The sequence below is a fragment of the Dipodomys spectabilis genome, unplaced genomic scaffold (genome assembly GCF_019054845.1).
Source record: "Dipodomys spectabilis isolate Male_0828 unplaced genomic scaffold, ASM1905484v1 ptg000219l, whole genome shotgun sequence".
Taxonomy (NCBI): domain Eukaryota; kingdom Metazoa; phylum Chordata; class Mammalia; order Rodentia; family Heteromyidae; genus Dipodomys; species Dipodomys spectabilis.
In genome coordinates, this window is record NW_024870896.1 from 4,812,476 (window position 1) to 4,834,454 (window position 21,979).

General features: G+C 64.5%; 1 long non-coding RNA gene and 13 other non-coding genes across 15 annotated transcripts in view; all 14 read right to left on the minus strand.

The window, feature by feature from the left end:
* Positions 1-21,979, minus strand: part of LOC122122953 — a 57,257-nt gene that overhangs the window by 17,858 nt on the left and 17,420 nt on the right. For both annotated transcript variants that reach the window (XR_006150217.1, XR_006150216.1), the window contains exons 12-24: positions 20,407-20,552; positions 19,281-19,431; positions 17,063-17,208; positions 15,936-16,086; positions 13,718-13,863; positions 12,593-12,743; positions 10,379-10,524; positions 9,254-9,404; positions 7,036-7,181; positions 5,913-6,063; positions 3,695-3,840; positions 2,568-2,718; positions 365-510 (exon numbers count right to left, since the gene is read on the minus strand). This is a non-coding gene — a long non-coding RNA (uncharacterized LOC122122953). The remainder of the gene's footprint in view (positions 1-364; positions 511-2,567; positions 2,719-3,694; positions 3,841-5,912; positions 6,064-7,035; positions 7,182-9,253; positions 9,405-10,378; positions 10,525-12,592; positions 12,744-13,717; positions 13,864-15,935; positions 16,087-17,062; positions 17,209-19,280; positions 19,432-20,406; positions 20,553-21,979) is intronic.
* On the minus strand, positions 114-210 carry LOC122123077. The gene has a single exon (XR_006150291.1). It is a non-coding gene; the product is annotated as a small nucleolar RNA SNORD116 (small nucleolar RNA).
* On the minus strand, positions 2,355-2,448 carry LOC122123020. The gene has a single exon (XR_006150236.1). It is a non-coding gene; the product is annotated as a small nucleolar RNA SNORD116 (small nucleolar RNA).
* Positions 3,444-3,540, minus strand: LOC122123078. Its single transcript, XR_006150292.1, has one exon. It is a non-coding gene; the product is annotated as a small nucleolar RNA SNORD116 (small nucleolar RNA).
* Positions 5,700-5,793, minus strand: LOC122123031. The gene has a single exon (XR_006150246.1). It is a non-coding gene; the product is annotated as a small nucleolar RNA SNORD116 (small nucleolar RNA).
* LOC122123081 lies at positions 6,785-6,881 on the minus strand. The gene has a single exon (XR_006150294.1). It is a non-coding gene; the product is annotated as a small nucleolar RNA SNORD116 (small nucleolar RNA).
* Positions 9,041-9,134, minus strand: LOC122123032. Its single transcript, XR_006150247.1, has one exon. It is a non-coding gene; the product is annotated as a small nucleolar RNA SNORD116 (small nucleolar RNA).
* Positions 10,128-10,224, minus strand: LOC122123082. Its single transcript, XR_006150295.1, has one exon. It is a non-coding gene; the product is annotated as a small nucleolar RNA SNORD116 (small nucleolar RNA).
* Positions 12,380-12,473, minus strand: LOC122123043. The gene has a single exon (XR_006150258.1). It is a non-coding gene; the product is annotated as a small nucleolar RNA SNORD116 (small nucleolar RNA).
* LOC122123083 lies at positions 13,467-13,563 on the minus strand. The gene has a single exon (XR_006150296.1). It is a non-coding gene; the product is annotated as a small nucleolar RNA SNORD116 (small nucleolar RNA).
* LOC122123050 lies at positions 15,723-15,816 on the minus strand. Its single transcript, XR_006150264.1, has one exon. It is a non-coding gene; the product is annotated as a small nucleolar RNA SNORD116 (small nucleolar RNA).
* Positions 16,812-16,908, minus strand: LOC122123084. The gene has a single exon (XR_006150297.1). It is a non-coding gene; the product is annotated as a small nucleolar RNA SNORD116 (small nucleolar RNA).
* Positions 19,068-19,161, minus strand: LOC122123051. The gene has a single exon (XR_006150265.1). It is a non-coding gene; the product is annotated as a small nucleolar RNA SNORD116 (small nucleolar RNA).
* LOC122123027 lies at positions 20,157-20,253 on the minus strand. The gene has a single exon (XR_006150243.1). It is a non-coding gene; the product is annotated as a small nucleolar RNA SNORD116 (small nucleolar RNA).

Consider the following 21,979-nt stretch of genomic DNA (forward strand, 5'->3'; position numbering starts at 1 on the left):
CCACTGCCGTGGCTGGCTACCTGTCTAGGGCTGCCGCCCGTGCCGGGGCACAAATGCGTGTGAGGGAAAGGCCTTCCTGGCTCCTACACTAGCTGGCTGGTGCAAAAAGTGCCGGACCTCAGTCACCGATGAGCGGAGACGGGAGTGAGTTTTCACTCATTTTGTTCAGCTTTTCCAAGGAATGTTTTTTTGGGGAATCATCATCGATCCAAGCACAGGCTCTGGGCGCCGAGCGGGACCCGGCCCGCGGGGCGCGAGCAGCACTGGCCAGGACATTTGCCGCAACGCCGAACGGCAAGCCTTGAGCAGCTCCCACCCACACCAAGGACCAGCACGGAACCCCCTTGGGCCCAGTAAGGCTCACCTCTCTCTCCCCGGGGCCGATGCACTGTCCACGGCGGGACAGGGAGCAGGCCGGGCGGCTCGCGCCCCTTCAAGGCTACACTGCTCCCTGGGCCTGGCATGCACCCCGAGGTCCCGCTGACCGAAGGCATCCTGGGCAATCAGCGCCTGGGGACCGAGAACAATCAAGAGCGCCGTTGAGGAAAAGGAACGAGGCCAAGAGCTGACCCGTCACGCCAACTCGCAGCTTGCCCCAACTCCACAGCTATCTGTCTTCTGCTTTCCGGTGCCACCCTCCTCCAGGGGTTTCGGCACGACCATGCGCCTGTGACAGCGCTCGGGGTCTACCAAGCCAGATGAGGGGGCCCGTGGGTGGGGGCATGCGTGCCTGTGTTGCGTGTGTGTCTGTTCGTGGGTGTGCGGGTGTGCGGGTTCGCGTGGGCGTCAGGTTGGTGTGGGCCAGCTACCCTGACCCACTACCCAGTCCTGTGTAGTTGTCGCAGGACCACGCCTTGAAATCTCTGCCCGCCACCTGCACACACCCATGCAGTGTCTGCCACTCACAGCCCGTCTCCTTTCACCAGCATCGTCGTACCGGCAACAGGGCCCAGGGGGCGCCCGCGCTAAGCTGCTTCTCCTTCAACCCTCCTGCACGGACTCTGCCAGGGCCTCTGCCCACTGTCGGGGGAGGACTGGGGACGCCTCTGAGCCGCCTGCTGACGGCAGGCTCCTCGGAGCCCCAATTCACAAGGCCCTGCCCAACACAGAGAAACACAGAGCCTGCCCAATGCTCCTCCTTCCCCCCCGCCACCCCCCCACACACACTCAGCCATGACGGCCCTACCGACCTAGACCCATCCGGCCCAAGGCCTGCCCACTCTGCCTATCCTGGCCGGGCCATGCAAGCATCCACCGGCTTGGCTCGACTGCCACAGTCCCGCTAACGGACTGCTAGTGCTTTGGCCAAGGACCTGCACCCACACCTCCATCGCACCCCACGGGCCAACCGCGGGACTCCTCAGCCTCCTCCCCACAGGCCTGCGCAACCTGCGCTGCCGGCGGGGGACACTAACGGCACAAGCGCCCGCCACCATCACACCGCGCACCCTGCCCAAGGCTGTCCCCAGACCAGCAAGAAAACTCAGCGGACAGTCTCTGCCCAGGCCCCGCACTCCGCCTCAAGTCAATCCTGGGCCTGGCCGCACCGCACTCTGCACCCCCGGGGGTGGATTTCCCCAAAGGGCCCGGGCGCTTGAAACCCGCACCCAACCACCCCTCCCCACCCCCCGTTCCGCAGTGCACCAAATGCGCCTGCAGGGGACCAGGGCACACAATGACCACAGGGCCCAAACCAGCCCCACTGCAGCTCCCCGCCCGCCCGCCCGCCCCATGGGGAACTCAGCCCTGGCCACTGCAAGCCGCCAAACGCACCCCTGCACTGCGCACTCCTCCCACTCCCCGCATGCCAACAGGGACCCAATCCTCTCCTAGCTGGCTCCACTGTCCGCCCCAAGGCGGGCTCTCCTTCCCCATACCCTCAACGGGGAACCTCTGGGCAGCCAGACTTGGTCTCTGGGAGACCAACACCAAGCCTGCGGGGGTGGGCTAGCCCAAACCTCGGCCACACACACCTCGGGCCACAAAACCTCAACACCACACACGCTTCTACTGAGGGCACACGCTTCTACCTGGGGATCCAATCACCACGCGCACATCTGTCAAACACCTAGGCGCCTCCTCCTCTTCCTACCCGGGGACACAAGCCACGCACCGGCTGCCCCGTCACAGCCCAGCCGGCCAGAGGCCAGGGATGCCTATCGCGGGCACAGGCTGGGCGTGGCCTCCATCCACCTAACCAAACTGCCCCACAGAGCGAGCGTGCTCCCAACCCACAGCAAGCCCAGGATGGCAGTGTCTGAGTGCCAGGGAGGCGGTCTTCAGCAAGCGCCCCGCAGGTGCAAAGAATGTGTGCGACTGCGACTCGGGCCCCCGCTCCTACACTACCTGACTGTGGACCTCAGTCACGATGAGAACGACGGTTATAGAGTTTTCACTCATTTTGTTCAGCTTCCAAGGAATGTTATTTTGGGGAGTCATCATCGATCCAAGCACACCCGCTGGGCGCCAAGCAGCACACGGCACGCTGGGCGCCAGCAGCTCGGGGCAGGCCAAGCTCCAGCCCACACCGACGACAGCGGGACCCCCTCGGGCACAGCGAGGCTTACCTCCCTCTCTCCTCGGGGCCGATGCACTGTCCACGGCGGGTCACGACCCAGCAGGCCGGGCGGCTCGCGCCCCTTCAAGGCTACACTGCTCTCTGGGCCTGGCTGCCAACCCGTGGCCCCGCTGACCGAAGGTCTCCTGGGAAATCAGCGCCTGGGAGCGAAGAGAAATCAAGAGGGCCGTTGAGGAAAGGACCAAGGCCAATGGCTGACCCGTCGCGCAAAACTCCCTCCTTGCCCTAGCTCCATAGCTCTCTTTCATACTCCTATCCCGCCCTCACGGGGCTTGTCTGGCCCATGAGCACAACAGCTCGTAGGAAGGCAGGCAAAACTTGGGGCCCATTAGTCGCACAGGATGTATGTGTGCGCGCGCGCGCGTGTGTGTGTGTGTGTGTGTGAGCGGGCGCAGGTGCGTGTGTGTTCGTGTGCCTGTGCCTGGGGGTTGGGGTTTCTTTGTGCAAGTGTGAGACGGTGGTGGTGAAGGGATTGGTTGTTGGAGTCTACGCGTTGCGGTGTGTCCAAGGCAGCCGTTTGCGGGTGCATGCCTTTCAAACGCTGCCTATTCGTCCCCTGGACAAGGGACTGGCAGCCCGACGGCGCCCACGTGGCCAAAGACCACGGAGTCGGCAAGCAGAGCAAGGATGTGCTACTAACTGGTTGGCTGGCAGCTCTAGACACTTGAGCAGAAGCGAGACCCAGACGGGTCGGCCCAACCTCGGCCTCACAGGCAAGCCCCACTGGAGAAAGGAACGGTGAGTGCCAGGGCCCACTGCCGTGGCTGGCTACCTGTCTAGGGCTGCCGCCCGTGCCGGGGCACAAATGCGTGTGAGGGAAAGGCCTTCCTGGCTCCTACACTAGCTGGCTGGTGCAAAAAGTGCCGGACCTCAGTCACCGATGAGCGGAGACGGGAGTGAGTTTTCACTCATTTTGTTCAGCTTTTCCAAGGAATGTTTTTTTGGGGAATCATCATCGATCCAAGCACAGGCTCTGGGCGCCGAGCGGGACCCGGCCCGCGGGGCGCGAGCAGCACTGGCCAGGACATTTGCCGCAACGCCGAACGGCAAGCCTTGAGCAGCTCCCACCCACACCAAGGACCAGCACGGAACCCCCTTGGGCCCAGTAAGGCTCACCTCTCTCTCCCCGGGGCCGATGCACTGTCCACGGCGGGACAGGGAGCAGGCCGGGCGGCTCGCGCCCCTTCAAGGCTACACTGCTCCCTGGGCCTGGCATGCACCCCGAGGTCCCGCTGACCGAAGGCATCCTGGGCAATCAGCGCCTGGGGACCGAGAACAATCAAGAGCGCCGTTGAGGAAAAGGAACGAGGCCAAGAGCTGACCCGTCACGCCAACTCGCAGCTTGCCCCAACTCCACAGCTATCTGTCTTCTGCTTTCCGGTGCCACCCTCCTCCAGGGGTTTCGGCACGACCATGCGCCTGTGACAGCGCTCGGGGTCTACCAAGCCAGATGAGGGGGCCCGTGGGTGGGGGCATGCGTGCCTGTGTTGCGTGTGTGTCTGTTCGTGGGTGTGCGGGTGTGCGGGTTCGCGTGGGCGTCAGGTTGGTGTGGGCCAGCTACCCTGACCCACTACCCAGTCCTGTGTAGTTGTCGCAGGACCACGCCTTGAAATCTCTGCCCGCCACCTGCACACACCCATGCAGTGTCTGCCACTCACAGCCCGTCTCCTTTCACCAGCATCGTCGTACCGGCAACAGGGCCCAGGGGGCGCCCGCGCTAAGCTGCTTCTCCTTCAACCCTCCTGCACGGACTCTGCCAGGGCCTCTGCCCACTGTCGGGGGAGGACTGGGGACGCCTCTGAGCCGCCTGCTGACGGCAGGCTCCTCGGAGCCCCAATTCACAAGGCCCTGCCCAACACAGAGAAACACAGAGCCTGCCCAATGCTCCTCCTTCCCCCCCGCCACCCCCCACACACACTCAGCCATGACGGCCCTACCGACCTAGACCCATCCGGCCCAAGGCCTGCCCACTCTGCCTATCCTGGCCGGGCCATGCAAGCATCCACCGGCTTGGCTCGACTGCCACAGTCCCGCTAACGGACTGCTAGTGCTTTGGCCAAGGACCTGCACCCACACCTCCATCGCACCCCACGGGCCAACCGCGGGACTCCTCAGCCTCCTCCCCACAGGCCTGCGCAACCTGCGCTGCCGGCGGGGGACACTAACGGCACAAGCGCCCGCCACCATCACACCGCGCACCCTGCCCAAGGCTGTCCCCAGACCAGCAAGAAAACTCAGCGGACAGTCTCTGCCCAGGCCCCGCACTCCGCCTCAAGTCAATCCTGGGCCTGGCCGCACCGCACTCTGCACCCCCGGGGGTGGATTTCCCCAAAGGGCCCGGGCGCTTGAAACCCGCACCCAACCACCCCTCCCCACCCCCCGTTCCGCAGTGCACCAAATGCGCCTGCAGGGGACCAGGGCACACAATGACCACAGGGCCCAAACCAGCCCCACTGCAGCTCCCCACCCGCCCGCCCGCCCGCCCGCCCGCCCGCCCCATGGGGAACTCAGCCCTGGCCACTGCAAGCCGCCAAACGCACCCCTGCACTGCGCACTCCTCCCACTCCCCGCATGCCAACAGGGACCCAATCCTCTCCTAGCTGGCTCCACTGTCCGCCCCAAGGCGGGCTCTCCTTCCCCATACCCTCAACGGGGAACCTCTGGGCAGCCAGACTTGGTCTCTGGGAGACCAACACCAAGCCTGCGGGGGTGGGCTAGCCCAAACCTCGGCCACACACACCTCGGGCCACAAAACCTCAACACCACACACGCTTCTACTGAGGGCACACGCTTCTACCTGGGGATCCAATCACCACGCGCACATCTGTCAAACACCTAGGCGCCTCCTCCTCTTCCTACCCGGGGACACAAGCCACGCACCGGCTGCCCCGTCACAGCCCAGCCGGCCAGAGGCCAGGGATGCCTATCGCGGGCACAGGCTGGGCGTGGCCTCCATCCACCTAACCAAACTGCCCCACAGAGCGAGCGTGCTCCCAACCCACAGCAAGCCCAGGATGGCAGTGTCTGAGTGCCAGGGAGGCGGTCTTCAGCAAGCGCCCCGCAGGTGCAAAGAATGTGTGCGACTGCGACTCGGGCCCCCGCTCCTACACTACCTGACTGTGGACCTCAGTCACGATGAGAACGACGGTTATAGAGTTTTCACTCATTTTGTTCAGCTTCCAAGGAATGTTATTTTGGGGAGTCATCATCCATCCAAGCACACCCGCTGGGCGCCAAGCAGCACACGGCACGCTGGGCGCCAGCAGCTCGGGGCAGGCCAAGCTCCAGCCCACACCGACGACAGCGGGACCCCCTCGGGCACAGCGAGGCTTACCTCCCTCTCTCCTCGGGGCCGATGCACTGTCCACGGCGGGTCACGACCCAGCAGGCCGGGCGGCTCGCGCCCCTTCAAGGCTACACTGCTCTCTGGGCCTGGCTGCCAACCCGTGGCCCCGCTGACCGAAGGTCTCCTGGGAAATCAGCGCCTGGGAGCGAAGAGAAATCAAGAGGGCCGTTGAGGAAAGGACCAAGGCCAATGGCTGACCCGTCGCGCAAAACTCCCTCCTTGCCCTAGCTCCATAGCTCTCTTTCATTCTCCTATCCCGCCCTCACGGGGCTTGTCTGGCCCATGAGCACAACAGCTCGTAGGAAGGCAGGCAAAACTTGGGGCCCATTAGTCGCACAGGATGTATGTGTGCGCGCGCGCGCGTGTGTGTGTGTGTGTGAGCGGGCGCACGTGCGTGTGTGTTCGTGTGCCTGTGCCTGGGGGTTGGGGTTTCTTTGTGCAAGTGTGAGACGGTGGTGGTGAAGGGATTGGTTGTTGGAGTCTACGCGTTGCGGTGTGTCCAAGGCAGCCGTTTGCGGGTGCATGCCTTTCAAACGCTGCCTATTCGTCCCCTGGACAAGGGACTGGCAGCCCGACGGCGCCCACGTGGCCAAAGACCACGGAGTCGGCAAGCAGAGCAAGGATGTGCTACTAACTGGTTGGCTGGCAGCTCTAGACACTTGAGCAGAAGCGAGACCCAGACGGGTCGGCCCAACCTCGGCCTCACAGGCAAGCCCCACTGGAGAAAGGAACGGTGAGTGCCAGGGCCCACTGCCGTGGCTGGCTACCTGTCTAGGGCTGCCGCCCGTGCCGGGGCACAAATGCGTGTGAGGGAAAGGCCTTCCTGGCTCCTACACTAGCTGGCTGGTGCAAAAAGTGCCGGACCTCAGTCACCGATGAGCGGAGACGGGAGTGAGTTTTCACTCATTTTGTTCAGCTTTTCCAAGGAATGTTTTTTTGGGGAATCATCATCGATCCAAGCACAGGCTCTGGGCGCCGAGCGGGACCCGGCCCGCGGGGCGCGAGCAGCACTGGCCAGGACATTTGCCGCAACGCCGAACGGCAAGCCTTGAGCAGCTCCCACCCACACCAAGGACCAGCACGGAACCCCCTTGGGCCCAGTAAGGCTCACCTCTCTCTCCCCGGGGCCGATGCACTGTCCACGGCGGGACAGGGAGCAGGCCGGGCGGCTCGCGCCCCTTCAAGGCTACACTGCTCCCTGGGCCTGGCATGCACCCCGAGGTCCCGCTGACCGAAGGCATCCTGGGCAATCAGCGCCTGGGGACCGAGAACAATCAAGAGCGCCGTTGAGGAAAAGGAACGAGGCCAAGAGCTGACCCGTCACGCCAACTCGCAGCTTGCCCCAACTCCACAGCTATCTGTCTTCTGCTTTCCGGTGCCACCCTCCTCCAGGGGTTTCGGCACGACCATGCGCCTGTGACAGCGCTCGGGGTCTACCAAGCCAGATGAGGGGGCCCGTGGGTGGGGGCATGCGTGCCTGTGTTGCGTGTGTGTCTGTTCGTGGGTGTGCGGGTGTGCGGGTTCGCGTGGGCGTCAGGTTGGTGTGGGCCAGCTACCCTGACCCACTACCCAGTCCTGTGTAGTTGTCGCAGGACCACGCCTTGAAATCTCTGCCCGCCACCTGCACACACCCATGCAGTGTCTGCCACTCACAGCCCGTCTCCTTTCACCAGCATCGTCGTACCGGCAACAGGGCCCAGGGGGCGCCCGCGCTAAGCTGCTTCTCCTTCAACCCTCCTGCACGGACTCTGCCAGGGCCTCTGCCCACTGTCGGGGGAGGACTGGGGACGCCTCTGAGCCGCCTGCTGACGGCAGGCTCCTCGGAGCCCCAATTCACAAGGCCCTGCCCAACACAGAGAAACACAGAGCCTGCCCAATGCTCCTCCTTCCCCCCCGCCACCCCCCACACACACTCAGCCATGACGGCCCTACCGACCTAGACCCATCCGGCCCAAGGCCTGCCCACTCTGCCTATCCTGGCCGGGCCATGCAAGCATCCACCGGCTTGGCTCGACTGCCACAGTCCCGCTAACGGACTGCTAGTGCTTTGGCCAAGGACCTGCACCCACACCTCCATCGCACCCCACGGGCCAACCGCGGGACTCCTCAGCCTCCTCCCCACAGGCCTGCGCAACCTGCGCTGCCGGCGGGGGACACTAACGGCACAAGCGCCCGCCACCATCACACCGCGCACCCTGCCCAAGGCTGTCCCCAGACCAGCAAGAAAACTCAGCGGACAGTCTCTGCCCAGGCCCCGCACTCCGCCTCAAGTCAATCCTGGGCCTGGCCGCACCGCACTCTGCACCCCCGGGGGTGGATTTCCCCAAAGGGCCCGGGCGCTTGAAACCCGCACCCAACCACCCCTCCCCACCCCCCGTTCCGCAGTGCACCAAATGCGCCTGCAGGGGACCAGGGCACACAATGACCACAGGGCCCAAACCAGCCCCACTGCAGCTCCCCGCCCGCCCGCCCGCCCGCCCGCCCGCCCGCCCCATGGGGAACTCAGCCCTGGCCACTGCAAGCCGCCAAACGCACCCCTGCACTGCGCACTCCTCCCACTCCCCGCATGCCAACAGGGACCCAATCCTCTCCTAGCTGGCTCCACTGTCCGCCCCAAGGCGGGCTCTCCTTCCCCATACCCTCAACGGGGAACCTCTGGGCAGCCAGACTTGGTCTCTGGGAGACCAACACCAAGCCTGCGGGGGTGGGCTAGCCCAAACCTCGGCCACACACACCTCGGGCCACAAAACCTCAACACCACACACGCTTCTACTGAGGGCACACGCTTCTACCTGGGGATCCAATCACCACGCGCACATCTGTCAAACACCTAGGCGCCTCCTCCTCTTCCTACCCGGGGACACAAGCCACGCACCGGCTGCCCCGTCACAGCCCAGCCGGCCAGAGGCCAGGGATGCCTATCGCGGGCACAGGCTGGGCGTGGCCTCCATCCACCTAACCAAACTGCCCCACAGAGCGAGCGTGCTCCCAACCCACAGCAAGCCCAGGATGGCAGTGTCTGAGTGCCAGGGAGGCGGTCTTCAGCAAGCGCCCCGCAGGTGCAAAGAATGTGTGCGACTGCGACTCGGGCCCCCGCTCCTACACTACCTGACTGTGGACCTCAGTCACGATGAGAACGACGGTTATAGAGTTTTCACTCATTTTGTTCAGCTTCCAAGGAATGTTATTTTGGGGAGTCATCATCGATCCAAGCACACCCGCTGGGCGCCAAGCAGCACACGGCACGCTGGGCGCCAGCAGCTCGGGGCAGGCCAAGCTCCAGCCCACACCGACGACAGCGGGACCCCCTCGGGCACAGCGAGGCTTACCTCCCTCTCTCCTCGGGGCCGATGCACTGTCCACGGCGGGTCACGACCCAGCAGGCCGGGCGGCTCGCGCCCCTTCAAGGCTACACTGCTCTCTGGGCCTGGCTGCCAACCCGTGGCCCCGCTGACCGAAGGTCTCCTGGGAAATCAGCGCCTGGGAGCGAAGAGAAATCAAGAGGGCCGTTGAGGAAAGGACCAAGGCCAATGGCTGACCCGTCGCGCAAAACTCCCTCCTTGCCCTAGCTCCATAGCTCTCTTTCATTCTCCTATCCCGCCCTCACGGGGCTTGTCTGGCCCATGAGCACAACAGCTCGTAGGAAGGCAGGCAAAACTTGGGGCCCATTAGTCGCACAGGATGTATGTGTGCGCGCGCGCGCGTGTGTGTGTGTGTGTGTGAGCGGGCGCACGTGCGTGTGTGTTCGTGTGCCTGTGCCTGGGGGTTGGGGTTTCTTTGTGCAAGTGTGAGACGGTGGTGGTGAAGGGATTGGTTGTTGGAGTCTACGCGTTGCGGTGTGTCCAAGGCAGCCGTTTGCGGGTGCATGCCTTTCAAACGCTGCCTATTCGTCCCCTGGACAAGGGACTGGCAGCCCGACGGCGCCCACGTGGCCAAAGACCACGGAGTCGGCAAGCAGAGCAAGGATGTGCTACTAACTGGTTGGCTGGCAGCTCTAGACACTTGAGCAGAAGCGAGACCCAGACGGGTCGGCCCAACCTCGGCCTCACAGGCAAGCCCCACTGGAGAAAGGAACGGTGAGTGCCAGGGCCCACTGCCGTGGCTGGCTACCTGTCTAGGGCTGCCGCCCGTGCCGGGGCACAAATGCGTGTGAGGGAAAGGCCTTCCTGGCTCCTACACTAGCTGGCTGGTGCAAAAAGTGCCGGACCTCAGTCACCGATGAGCGGAGACGGGAGTGAGTTTTCACTCATTTTGTTCAGCTTTTCCAAGGAATGTTTTTTTGGGGAATCATCATCGATCCAAGCACAGGCTCTGGGCGCCGAGCGGGACCCGGCCCGCGGGGCGCGAGCAGCACTGGCCAGGACATTTGCCGCAACGCCGAACGGCAAGCCTTGAGCAGCTCCCACCCACACCAAGGACCAGCACGGAACCCCCTTGGGCCCAGTAAGGCTCACCTCTCTCTCCCCGGGGCCGATGCACTGTCCACGGCGGGACAGGGAGCAGGCCGGGCGGCTCGCGCCCCTTCAAGGCTACACTGCTCCCTGGGCCTGGCATGCACCCCGAGGTCCCGCTGACCGAAGGCATCCTGGGCAATCAGCGCCTGGGGACCGAGAACAATCAAGAGCGCCGTTGAGGAAAAGGAACGAGGCCAAGAGCTGACCCGTCACGCCAACTCGCAGCTTGCCCCAACTCCACAGCTATCTGTCTTCTGCTTTCCGGTGCCACCCTCCTCCAGGGGTTTCGGCACGACCATGCGCCTGTGACAGCGCTCGGGGTCTACCAAGCCAGATGAGGGGGCCCGTGGGTGGGGGCATGCGTGCCTGTGTTGCGTGTGTGTCTGTTCGTGGGTGTGCGGGTGTGCGGGTTCGCGTGGGCGTCAGGTTGGTGTGGGCCAGCTACCCTGACCCACTACCCAGTCCTGTGTAGTTGTCGCAGGACCACGCCTTGAAATCTCTGCCCGCCACCTGCACACACCCATGCAGTGTCTGCCACTCACAGCCCGTCTCCTTTCACCAGCATCGTCGTACCGGCAACAGGGCCCAGGGGGCGCCCGCGCTAAGCTGCTTCTCCTTCAACCCTCCTGCACGGACTCTGCCAGGGCCTCTGCCCACTGTCGGGGGAGGACTGGGGACGCCTCTGAGCCGCCTGCTGACGGCAGGCTCCTCGGAGCCCCAATTCACAAGGCCCTGCCCAACACAGAGAAACACAGAGCCTGCCCAATGCTCCTCCTTCCCCCCCGCCACCCCCCACACACACTCAGCCATGACGGCCCTACCGACCTAGACCCATCCGGCCCAAGGCCTGCCCACTCTGCCTATCCTGGCCGGGCCATGCAAGCATCCACCGGCTTGGCTCGACTGCCACAGTCCCGCTAACGGACTGCTAGTGCTTTGGCCAAGGACCTGCACCCACACCTCCATCGCACCCCACGGGCCAACCGCGGGACTCCTCAGCCTCCTCCCCACAGGCCTGCGCAACCTGCGCTGCCGGCGGGGGACACTAACGGCACAAGCGCCCGCCACCATCACACCGCGCACCCTGCCCAAGGCTGTCCCCAGACCAGCAAGAAAACTCAGCGGACAGTCTCTGCCCAGGCCCCGCACTCCGCCTCAAGTCAATCCTGGGCCTGGCCGCACCGCACTCTGCACCCCCGGGGGTGGATTTCCCCAAAGGGCCCGGGCGCTTGAAACCCGCACCCAACCACCCCTCCCCACCCCCCGTTCCGCAGTGCACCAAATGCGCCTGCAGGGGACCAGGGCACACAATGACCACAGGGCCCAAACCAGCCCCACTGCAGCTCCCCGCCCGCCCGCCCGCCCGCCCGCCCGCCCCATGGGGAACTCAGCCCTGGCCACTGCAAGCCGCCAAACGCACCCCTGCACTGCGCACTCCTCCCACTCCCCGCATGCCAACAGGGACCCAATCCTCTCCTAGCTGGCTCCACTGTCCGCCCCAAGGCGGGCTCTCCTTCCCCATACCCTCAACGGGGAACCTCTGGGCAGCCAGACTTGGTCTCTGGGAGACCAACACCAAGCCTGCGGGGGTGGGCTAGCCCAAACCTCGGCCACACACACCTCGGGCCACAAAACCTCAACACCACACACGCTTCTACTGAGGGCACACGCTTCTACCTGGGGATCCAATCACCACGCGCACATCTGTCAAACACCTAGGCGCCTCCTCCTCTTCCTACCCGGGGACACAAGCCACGCACCGGCTGCCCCGTCACAGCCCAGCCGGCCAGAGGCCAGGGATGCCTATCGCGGGCACAGGCTGGGCGTGGCCTCCATCCACCTAACCAAACTGCCCCACAGAGCGAGCGTGCTCCCAACCCACAGCAAGCCCAGGATGGCAGTGTCTGAGTGCCAGGGAGGCGGTCTTCAGCAAGCGCCCCGCAGGTGCAAAGAATGTGTGCGACTGCGACTCGGGCCCCCGCTCCTACACTACCTGACTGTGGACCTCAGTCACGATGAGAACGACGGTTATAGAGTTTTCACTCATTTTGTTCAGCTTCCAAGGAATGTTATTTTGGGGAGTCATCATCGATCCAAGCACACCCGCTGGGCGCCAAGCAGCACACGGCACGCTGGGCGCCAGCAGCTCGGGGCAGGCCAAGCTCCAGCCCACACCGACGACAGCGGGACCCCCTCGGGCACAGCGAGGCTTACCTCCCTCTCTCCTCGGGGCCGATGCACTGTCCACGGCGGGTCACGACCCAGCAGGCCGGGCGGCTCGTGCCCCTTCAAGGCTACACTGCTCTCTGGGCCTGGCTGCCAACCCGTGGCCCCGCTGACCGAAGGTCTCCTGGGAAATCAGCGCCTGGGAGCGAAGAGAAATCAAGAGGGCCGTTGAGGAAAGGACCAAGGCCAATGGCTGACCCGTCGCGCAAAACTCCCTCCTTGCCCTAGCTCCATAGCTCTCTTTCATACTCCTATCCCGCCCTCACGGGGCTTGTCTGGCCCATGAGCACAACAGCTCGTAGGAAGGCAGGCAAAACTTGGGGCCCATTAGTCGCACAGGATGTATGTGTGCGCGCGCGCGCGTGTGTGTGTGTGTGTGTGAGCGGGCGCAGGTGCGTGTGTGTTCGTGTGCCTGTGCCTGGGGGTTGGGGTTTCTTTGTGCAAGTGTGAGACGGTGGTGGTGAAGGGATTGGTTGTTGGAGTCTACGCGTTGCGGTGTGTCCAAGGCAGCCGTTTGTGGGTGCATGCCTTTCAAACGCTGCCTATTCGTCCCCTGGACAAGGGACTGGCAGCCCGACGGCGCCCACGTGGCCAAAGACCACGGAGTCGGCAAGCAGAGCAAGGATGTGCTACTAACTGGTTGGCTGGCAGCTCTAGACACTTGAGCAGAAGCGAGACCCAGACGGGTCGGCCCAACCTCGGCCTCACAGGCAAGCCCCACTGGAGAAAGGAACGGTGAGTGCCAGGGCCCACTGCCGTGGCTGGCTACCTGTCTAGGGCTGCCGCCCGTGCCGGGGCACAAATGCGTGTGAGGGAAAGGCCTTCCTGGCTCCTACACTAGCTGGCTGGTGCAAAAAGTGCCGGACCTCAGTCACCGATGAGCGGAGACGGGAGTGAGTTTTCACTCATTTTGTTCAGCTTTTCCAAGGAATGTTTTTTTGGGGAATCATCATCGATCCAAGCACAGGCTCTGGGCGCCGAGCGGGACCCGGCCCGCGGGGCGCGAGCAGCACTGGCCAGGACATTTGCCGCAACGCCGAACGGCAAGCCTTGAGCAGCTCCCACCCACACCAAGGACCAGCACGGAACCCCCTTGGGCCCAGTAAGGCTCACCTCTCTCTCCCCGGGGCCGATGCACTGTCCACGGCGGGACAGGGAGCAGGCCGGGCGGCTCGCGCCCCTTCAAGGCTACACTGCTCCCTGGGCCTGGCATGCACCCCGAGGTCCCGCTGACCGAAGGCATCCTGGGCAATCAGCGCCTGGGGACCGAGAACAATCAAGAGCGCCGTTGAGGAAAAGGAACGAGGCCAAGAGCTGACCCGTCACGCCAACTCGCAGCTTGCCCCAACTCCACAGCTATCTGTCTTCTGCTTTCCGGTGCCACCCTCCTCCAGGGGTTTCGGCACGACCATGCGCCTGTGACAGCGCTCGGGGTCTACCAAGCCAGATGAGGGGGCCCGTGGGTGGGGGCATGCGTGCCTGTGTTGCGTGTGTGTCTGTTCGTGGGTGTGCGGGTGTGCGGGTTCGCGTGGGCGTCAGGTTGGTGTGGGCCAGCTACCCTGACCCACTACCCAGTCCTGTGTAGTTGTCGCAGGACCACGCCTTGAAATCTCTGCCCGCCACCTGCACACACCCATGCAGTGTCTGCCACTCACAGCCCGTCTCCTTTCACCAGCATCGTCGTACCGGCAACAGGGCCCAGGGGGCGCCCGCGCTAAGCTGCTTCTCCTTCAACCCTCCTGCACGGACTCTGCCAGGGCCTCTGCCCACTGTCGGGGGAGGACTGGGGACGCCTCTGAGCCGCCTGCTGACGGCAGGCTCCTCGGAGCCCCAATTCACAAGGCCCTGCCCAACACAGAGAAACACAGAGCCTGCCCAATGCTCCTCCTTCCCCCCCGCCACCCCCCACACACACTCAGCCATGACGGCCCTACCGACCTAGACCCATCCGGCCCAAGGCCTGCCCACTCTGCCTATCCTGGCCGGGCCATGCAAGCATCCACCGGCTTGGCTCGACTGCCACAGTCCCGCTAACGGACTGCTAGTGCTTTGGCCAAGGACCTGCACCCACACCTCCATCGCACCCCACGGGCCAACCGCGGGACTCCTCAGCCTCCTCCCCACAGGCCTGCGCAACCTGCGCTGCCGGCGGGGGACACTAACGGCACAAGCGCCCGCCACCATCACACCGCGCACCCTGCCCAAGGCTGTCCCCAGACCAGCAAGAAAACTCAGCGGACAGTCTCTGCCCAGGCCCCGCACTCCGCCTCAAGTCAATCCTGGGCCTGGCCGCACCGCACTCTGCACCCCCGGGGGTGGATTTCCCCAAAGGGCCCGGGCGCTTGAAACCCGCACCCAACCACCCCTCCCCACCCCCCGTTCCGCAGTGCACCAAATGCGCCTGCAGGGGACCAGGGCACACAATGACCACAGGGCCCAAACCAGCCCCACTGCAGCTCCCCGCCCGCCCGCCCGCCCGCCCGCCCGCCCGCCCCATGGGGAACTCAGCCCTGGCCACTGCAAGCCGCCAAACGCACCCCTGCACTGCGCACTCCTCCCACTCCCCGCATGCCAACAGGGACCCAATCCTCTCCTAGCTGGCTCCACTGTCCGCCCCAAGGCGGGCTCTCCTTCCCCATACCCTCAACGGGGAACCTCTGGGCAGCCAGACTTGGTCTCTGGGAGACCAACACCAAGCCTGCGGGGGTGGGCTAGCCCAAACCTCGGCCACACACACCTCGGGCCACAAAACCTCAACACCACACACGCTTCTACTGAGGGCACACGCTTCTACCTGGGGATCCAATCACCACGCGCACATCTGTCAAACACCTAGGCGCCTCCTCCTCTTCCTACCCGGGGACACAAGCCACGCACCGGCTGCCCCGTCACAGCCCAGCCGGCCAGAGGCCAGGGATGCCTATCGCGGGCACAGGCTGGGCGTGGCCTCCATCCACCTAACCAAACTGCCCCACAGAGCGAGCGTGCTCCCAACCCACAGCAAGCCCAGGATGGCAGTGTCTGAGTGCCAGGGAGGCGGTCTTCAGCAAGCGCCCCGCAGGTGCAAAGAATGTGTGCGACTGCGACTCGGGCCCCCGCTCCTACACTACCTGACTGTGGACCTCAGTCACGATGAGAACGACGGTTATAGAGTTTTCACTCATTTTGTTCAGCTTCCAAGGAATGTTATTTTGGGGAGTCATCATCGATCCAAGCACACCCGCTGGGCGCCAAGCAGCACACGGCACGCTGGGCGCCAGCAGCTCGGGGCAGGCCAAGCTCCAGCCCACACCGACGACAGCGGGACCCCCTCGGGCACAGCGAGGCTTACCTCCCTCTCTCCTCGGGGCCGATGCACTGTCCACGGCGGGTCACGACCCAGCAGGCCGGGCGGCTCGCGCCCCTTCAAGGCTACACTGCTCTCTGGGCCTGGCTGCCAACCCGTGGCCCCGCTGACCGAAGGTCTCCTGGGAAATCAGCGCCTGGGAGCGAAGAGAAATCAAGAGGGCCGTTGAGGAAAGGACCAAGGCCAATGGCTGACCCGTCGCGCAAAACTCCCTCCTTGCCCTAGCTCCATAGCTCTCTTTCATACTCCTATCCCGCCCTCACGGGGCTTGTCTGGCCCATGAGCACAACAGCTCGTAGGAAGGCAGGCAAAACTTGGGGCCCATTAGTCGCACAGGATGTATGTGTGTGCGCGCGCGCGTGTGTGTGTGTGTGTGTGTGAGCGGGCGCACGTGCGTGTGTGTTCGTGTGCCTGTGCCTGGGGGTTGGGGTTTCTTTGTGCAAGTGTGAGACGGTGGTGGTGAAGGGATTGGTTGTTGGAGTCTACGCGTTGCGGTGTGTCCAAGGCAGCCGTTTGCGGGTGCATGCCTTTCAAACGCTGCCTATTCGTCCCCTGGACAAGGGACTGGCAGCCCGACGGCGCCCACGTGGCCAAAGACCACGGAGTCGGCAAGCAGAGCAAGGATGTGCTACTAACTGGTTGGCTGGCAGCTCTAGACACTTGAGCAGAAGCGAGACCCAGACGGGTCGGCCCAACCTCGGCCTCACAGGCAAGCCCCACTGGAGAAAGGAACGGTGAGTGCCAGGGCCCACTGCCGTGGCTGGCTACCTGTCTAGGGCTGCCGCCCGTGCCGGGGCACAAATGCGTGTGAGGGAAAGGCCTTCCTGGCTCCTACACTAGCTGGCTGGTGCAAAAAGTGCCGGACCTCAGTCACCGATGAGCGGAGACGGGAGTGAGTTTTCACTCATTTTGTTCAGCTTTTCCAAGGAATGTTTTTTTGGGGAATCATCATCGATCCAAGCACAGGCTCTGGGCGCCGAGCGGGACCCGGCCCGCGGGGCGCGAGCAGCACTGGCCAGGACATTTGCCGCAACGCCGAACGGCAAGCCTTGAGCAGCTCCCACCCACACCAAGGACCAGCACGGAACCCCCTTGGGCCCAGTAAGGCTCACCTCTCTCTCCCCGGGGCCGATGCACTGTCCACGGCGGGACAGGGAGCAGGCCGGGCGGCTCGCGCCCCTTCAAGGCTACACTGCTCCCTGGGCCTGGCATGCACCCCGAGGTCCCGCTGACCGAAGGCATCCTGGGCAATCAGCGCCTGGGGACCGAGAACAATCAAGAGCGCCGTTGAGGAAAAGGAACGAGGCCAAGAGCTGACCCGTCACGCCAACTCGCAGCTTGCCCCAACTCCACAGCTATCTGTCTTCTGCTTTCCGGTGCCACCCTCCTCCAGGGGTTTCGGCACGACCATGCGCCTGTGACAGCGCTCGGGGTCTACCAAGCCAGATGAGGGGGCCCGTGGGTGGGGGCATGCGTGCCTGTGTTGCGTGTGTGTCTGTTCGTGGGTGTGCGGGTGTGCGGGTTCGCGTGGGCGTCAGGTTGGTGTGGGCCAGCTACCCTGACCCACTACCCAGTCCTGTGTAGTTGTCGCAGGACCACGCCTTGAAATCTCTGCCCGCCACCTGCACACACCCATGCAGTGTCTGCCACTCACAGCCCGTCTCCTTTCACCAGCATCGTCGTACCGGCAACAGGGCCCAGGGGGCGCCCGCGCTAAGCTGCTTCTCCTTCAACCCTCCTGCACGGACTCTGCCAGGGCCTCTGCCCACTGTCGGGGGAGGACTGGGGACGCCTCTGAGCCGCCTGCTGACGGCAGGCTCCTCGGAGCCCCAATTCACAAGGCCCTGCCCAACACAGAGAAACACAGAGCCTGCCCAATGCTCCTCCTTCCCCCCCGCCACCCCCCACACACACTCAGCCATGACGGCCCTACCGACCTAGACCCATCCGGCCCAAGGCCTGCCCACTCTGCCTATCCTGGCCGGGCCATGCAAGCATCCACCGGCTTGGCTCGACTGCCACAGTCCCGCTAACGGACTGCTAGTGCTTTGGCCAAGGACCTGCACCCACACCTCCATCGCACCCCACGGGCCAACCGCGGGACTCCTCAGCCTCCTCCCCACAGGCCTGCGCAACCTGCGCTGCCGGCGGGGGACACTAACGGCACAAGCGCCCGCCACCATCACACCGCGCACCCTGCCCAAGGCTGTCCCCAGACCAGCAAGAAAACTCAGCGGACAGTCTCTGCCCAGGCCCCGCACTCCGCCTCAAGTCAATCCTGGGCCTGGCCGCACCGCACTCTGCACCCCCGGGGGTGGATTTCCCCAAAGGGCCCGGGCGCTTGAAACCCGCACCCAACCACCCCTCCCCACCCCCCGTTCCGCAGTGCACCAAATGCGCCTGCAGGGGACCAGGGCACACAATGACCACAGGGCCCAAACCAGCCCCACTGCAGCTCCCCGCCCGCCCGCCCGCCCGCCCGCCCGCCCGCCCCATGGGGAACTCAGCCCTGGCCACTGCAAGCCGCCAAACGCACCCCTGCACTGCGCACTCCTCCCACTCCCCGCATGCCAACAGGGACCCAATCCTCTCCTAGCTGGCTCCACTGTCCGCCCCAAGGCGGGCTCTCCTTCCCCATACCCTCAACGGGGAACCTCTGGGCAGCCAGACTTGGTCTCTGGGAGACCAACACCAAGCCTGCGGGGGTGGGCTAGCCCAAACCTCGGCCACACACACCTCGGGCCACAAAACCTCAACACCACACACGCTTCTACTGAGGGCACACGCTTCTACCTGGGGATCCAATCACCACGCGCACATCTGTCAAACACCTAGGCGCCTCCTCCTCTTCCTACCCGGGGACACAAGCCACGCACCGGCTGCCCCGTCACAGCCCAGCCGGCCAGAGGCCAGGGATGCCTATCGCGGGCACAGGCTGGGCGTGGCCTCCATCCACCTAACCAAACTGCCCCACAGAGCGAGCGTGCTCCCAACCCACAGCAAGCCCAGGATGGCAGTGTCTGAGTGCCAGGGAGGCGGTCTTCAGCAAGCGCCCCGCAGGTGCAAAGAATGTGTGCGACTGCGACTCGGGCCCCCGCTCCTACACTACCTGACTGTGGACCTCAGTCACGATGAGAACGACGGTTATAGAGTTTTCACTCATTTTGTTCAGCTTCCAAGGAATGTTATTTTGGGGAGTCATCATCGATCCAAGCACACCCGCTGGGCGCCAAGCAGCACACGGCACGCTGGGCGCCAGCAGCTCGGGGCAGGCCAAGCTCCAGCCCACACCGACGACAGCGGGACCCCCTCGGGCACAGCGAGGCTTACCTCCCTCTCTCCTCGGGGCCGATGCACTGTCCACGGCGGGTCACGACCCAGCAGGCCGGGCGGCTCGCGCCCCTTCAAGGCTACACTGCTCTCTGGGCCTGGCTGCCAACCCGTGGCCCCGCTGACCGAAGGTCTCCTGGGAAATCAGCGCCTGGGAGCGAAGAGAAATCAAGAGGGCCGTTGAGGAAAGGACCAAGGCCAATGGCTGACCCGTCGCGCAAAACTCCCTCCTTGCCCTAGCTCCATAGCTCTCTTTCATTCTCCTATCCCGCCCTCACGGGGCTTGTCTGGCCCATGAGCACAACAGCTCGTAGGAAGGCAGGCAAAACTTGGGGCCCATTAGTCGCACAGGATGTATGTGTGCGCGCGCGCGCGTGTGTGTGTGTGTGTGTGTGAGCGGGCGCACGTGCGTGTGTGTTCGTGTGCCTGTGCCTGGGGGTTGGGGTTTCTTTGTGCAAGTGTGAGACGGTGGTGGTGAAGGGATTGGTTGTTGGAGTCTACGCGTTGCGGTGTGTCCAAGGCAGCCGTTTGCGGGTGCATGCCTTTCAAACGCTGCCTATTCGTCCCCTGGACAAGGGACTGGCAGCCCGACGGCGCCCACGTGGCCAAAGACCACGGAGTCGGCAAGCAGAGCAAGGATGTGCTACTAACTGGTTGGCTGGCAGCTCTAGACACTTGAGCAGAAGCGAGACCCAGACGGGTCGGCCCAACCTCGGCCTCACAGGCAAGCCCCACTGGAGAAAGGAACGGTGAGTGCCAGGGCCCACTGCCGTGGCTGGCTACCTGTCTAGGGCTGCCGCCCGTGCCGGGGCACAAATGCGTGTGAGGGAAAGGCCTTCCTGGCTCCTACACTAGCTGGCTGGTGCAAAAAGTGCCGGACCTCAGTCACCAATGAGCGGAGACGGGAGTGAGTTTTCACTCATTTTGTTCAGCTTTTCCAAGGAATGTTTTTTTGGGGAATCATCATCGATCCAAGCACAGGCTCTGGGCGCCGAGCGGACCCGGCCCGCGGGGCGCGAGCAGCACTGGCCAGGACATTTGCCGCAACGCCGAACGGCAAGCCTTGAGCAGCTCCCACCCACACCAAGGACCAGCACGGAACCCCCTTGGGCCCAGTAAGGCTCACCTCTCTCTCCCCGGGGCCGATGCACTGTCCACGGCGGGACAGGGAGCAGGCCGGGCGGCTCGCGCCCCTTCAAGGCTACACTGCTCCCTGGGCCTGGCATGCACCCCGAGGTCCCGCTGACCGAAGGCATCCTGGGCAATCAGCGCCTGGGGACCGAGAACAATCAAGAGCGCCGTTGAGGAAAAGGAACGAGGCCAAGAGCTGACCCGTCACGCCAACTCGCAGCTTGCCCCAACTCCACAGCTATCTGTCTTCTGCTTTCCGGTGCCACCCTCCTCCAGGGGTTTCGGCACGACCATGCGCCTGTGACAGCGCTCGGGGTCTACCAAGCCAGATGAGGGGGCCCGTGGGTGGGGGCATGCGTGCCTGTGTTGCGTGTGTGTCTGTTCGTGGGTGTGCGGGTGTGCGGGTTGGTGTGGGCCAGCTACCCTGACCCACTACCCAGTCCTGTGTAGTTGTCGCAGGACCACGCCTTGAAATCTCTGCCCGCCACCTGCACACACCCATGCAGTGTCTGCCACTCACAGCCCGTCTCCTTTCACCAGCATTGTCGTACCGGCAACAGGGCCCAGGGGGCGCCCGCGCTAAGCTGCTTCTCCTTCAACCCTCCTGCACGGACTCTGCCAGGGCCTCTGCCCACTGTCGGGGGAGGACTGGGGACACCTCTGAGCCGCCTGCTGACGGCAGGCTCCTCGGAGCCCCAATTCACAAGGCCCTGCCCAACACAGAGAAACACAGAGCCTGCCCAATGCTCCTCCTTCCCCCCCGCCACCCCCCACACACACTCAGCCATGACGGCCCTACCGACCTAGACCCATCCGGCCCAAGGCCTGCCCACTCTGCCTATCCTGGCCGGGCCATGCAAGCATCCACCGGCTTGGCTCGACTGCCACAGTCCCGCTAACGGACTGCTAGTGCTTTGGCCAAGGACCTGCACCCACACCTCCATCGCACCCCACGGGCCAACCGCGGGACTCCTCAGCCTCCTCCCCACAGGCCTGCGCAACCTGCGCTGCCGGCGGGGGACACTAACGGCACAAGCGCCCGCCACCATCACACCGCGCACCCTGCCCAAGGCTGTCCCCAGACCAGCAAGAAAACTCAGCGGACAGTCTCTGCCCAGGCCCCGCACTCCGCCTCAAGTCAATCCTGGGCCTGGCCGCACCGCACTCTGCACCCCCGGGGGTGGATTTCCCCAAAGGGCCCGGGCGCTTGAAACCCGCACCCAACCACCCCTCCCCACCCCCCGTTCCGCAGTGCACCAAATGCGCCTGCAGGGGACCAGGGCACACAATGACCACAGGGCCCAAACCAGCCCCACTGCAGCTCCCCGCCCGCCCGCCCGCCCGCCCGCCCGCCCGCCCCATGGGGAACTCAGCCCTGGCCACTGCAAGCCGCCAAACGCACCCCTGCACTGCGCACTCCTCCCACTCCCCGCATGCCAACAGGGACCCAATCCTCTCCTAGCTGGCTCCACTGTCCGCCCCAAGGCGGGCTCTCCTTCCCCATACCCTCAACGGGGAACCTCTGGGCAGCCAGACTTGGTCTCTGGGAGACCAACACCAAGCCTGCG